General features: G+C 34.5%; 1 long non-coding RNA gene across 1 annotated transcript; it reads left to right on the top strand.

Moving 5' to 3' along the window:
* Positions 1-1069: 1069 nt before the first annotated feature.
* Positions 1070-2235, top strand: LOC146566647 (uncharacterized). Its single transcript, XR_014893739.1, has 2 exons — positions 1070-1434; positions 1991-2235. It is a non-coding gene; the product is annotated as an uncharacterized LOC146566647 (long non-coding RNA).
* The last annotated feature ends 383 nt before the right edge of the window (positions 2236-2618 follow it).

Here is a 2618-nt window from a genome sequence, read left to right as displayed (position 1 = left end):
ACACGATTCTGATTCTGATCAAAGATGAGTGGTGTGAATGTGTGTGTGTGTGTGTGTGTGTGTGTGTGTATAAAATAATGAATAAGAGAAATACTGACATTGTAGTTGAGATATTGTAAATGATTTTTACAGTACTGTAATTTTATTAATATCTCTAATATTTCTCTGATTTTCATTTACAGTGAAATTATTGTAAAAACTTTTTTATAGTAACTTACTGGCCTCCAGCTGCCAGTAAGTTGTGATGTCCCATACTGTAGACAACATGGGAAATTATGGCACACCAAACTTTAACCAAATGGAAAATTGACAGCAACTGAACAAGGCAACAAAGAAACAAACAGAAACAACAACAGGCATTGATTGCATTGATTTATGTTACCAGTGCACCCACAACCAGTGTTGGTCAAGTTACTTGAAAAAAGTCATCAGTAACTAATTACTGATTACTTCCCCCAAAAAGTAATCCCGTTACTTTACTGATTACTTATTTTCAAAAGTAATTAATTACTTAGTTATTTAGTTACTTTTTAAAAACACGATTTACAACCTGAACAGGTGATAAAGTGATAGATCTTTCAGCCTAATTTCAGCCTAATTCTACTTTTTCTACATAATCCATCATACAAAATGTAATCAAATGGAAAAGTCCCTTTTTAAAACTTGTTTTATCAGTTTTAATCTTTTAACTTTATGCATCAAGCAAAAATGAACTTATATGCAACATTCACTGACTGGAAGAAATTTGTTTAATATTTAAACCTATTTTCTGCACATTCCAGCACATAAAATATATATATTTTTTGTGTTAACACTCACTCTTTCAAATAGATGCAGAAAATAAATAAAGTCAAAGACTCAGCGGACCTTTTTCTCTATTTTCACCTGTAAAGCAGGAGTGGGACAAGCGGAGGTTTACCCTGGTGCAGGTGTGACGCAGCAGTCAGTGGAAGAATATGGGCAGAAATCTGTGCCATCAGAAACTGAATTTGAATAAGTTCAATTTGAATTTGAATTGCTCAGATTGAATCTGAATTGTAACTTGAATAAATGCTTTTGAAAACTGAATTTGAATTAGTCTAATTTGAAATTGAATTTATGGTTTGAAAATGATCATCACTAAATTGAAATTGAATTTATATTTTGAAAATGAATTGATTTGCTTTGAAACTGCATTTTATCCTTTAAAAATTCAGCTCTCGAATAATTTCAGTTTCACTTCTCACCATTCAGTTTCAGTTCTACAATTCAATTTCAGTTCCAAAATTCAGTTTTTTGGAACTTACATCCGGTTCCGGTTCAAGCGCAGATTAATAGAACTACGTTTTACTAGCGGACCGAAAGTGTTACCGACGGGAATCTACAGCGTCTTGAGCTGAATTAAGACTTCAGAAGTCATTCGTCATGTCGAATGACCAGCGGATAAACTCTCAGGTTGGTAATAAATGTATTACATGTATAAGAACAAGCGTCATGTTAACAAAAGATAGCCGTAAGGTAACTGTTATGCTTATTGTAGCTGCTAGCTAAAAACGCTAATTTAGCGTAGTTTGCCCTGAATTCAGCTTTGACAACAAATATGATCGACTGTTTCTAGTAGAATTCCAAAGTTGTCATCTTGTACCCTCTCAGAGTGCCCCTCTGTATGCTTGCAGAGACCCCTACAGTAGGGAAACATGCAAAACGGTGTCCAAACCTTTGTGTTTTAGCTTTATTTATGTCTTACACAGCATCCCAACTCTTTAGCTAACTTAATAACTTTAGCTAAAGTGAATAGTTAGTCTAATTCATTAGTGCAGCATTACTGGATCATCTCTGTTTGAAGTGATATAATATGATATACAACTATCACTGTGTTTAACTACCATAATAATTCTTAGGGTACTGAGTGCATGCTTAATTAGATATATTTTTTAAACATGCTGCTCCATTACTATGTTTGACAGGCTGAAGTTGTCGGGTCACCTCCTAAATCGACCATCTTTTACAGGTGTTTTGTGCCAGAAATGGAGTGTCCACTGAAGACTGAAGATACTGAATCTCTACGCCTTGCCATTGATCCCTATTGTGCCTTCATCTAGACAAGAGACATTAACTTAACCACTCTCATATGCTCTGTACCTACATCACATTCCCTGACAGTCATAGCTTGGCTCATCTGAGGGTGAAATTATAAGAATGTGTTATTTTGCAAAGTGCTCTCTAGTGTTCCTAAATAAAATATGGCATTGAGGTCATTTCTTTTGAATTAATCCCTTCTTCTGAAATATAAGAACCTCTTCTGGTTTTAATGGCACTTTGGATTTCCTGACTTTCTGTTCCACTTCCAAACCCAAATAGATGCTGACAAGCTGACACAGTAACATGGAAGAGGGAAAGACGTTGGAAAGGACTACTACAAATAAACCTAATGCCTAACCATGAAAAGTGTAAAATAAGAACAACAATAATAATAATAATAAAGATAAAAGATGAAGTAACAAGTTTTTAGTTTATTCCAAATGATCATCCAGATGTCTGTGACATGTGATGACAAACACCATAATGGAAGGCCTTAGTCATCACATGCTTAAACTCATATATTTTTGCATATGCTGAACAGGCAGTCAGACATGCTG

Source organism: Mchenga conophoros, linkage group LG9 (assembly GCF_057382185.1).
Source record: "Mchenga conophoros isolate Kocher_MC1m ecotype Shallow Benthic linkage group LG9, M_conophoros_male_GT1.1, whole genome shotgun sequence".
Taxonomy (NCBI): Eukaryota; Metazoa; Chordata; class Actinopteri; order Cichliformes; family Cichlidae; genus Mchenga; species Mchenga conophoros.
This window is presented reverse-complemented; position numbering and strand designations above follow the sequence as displayed.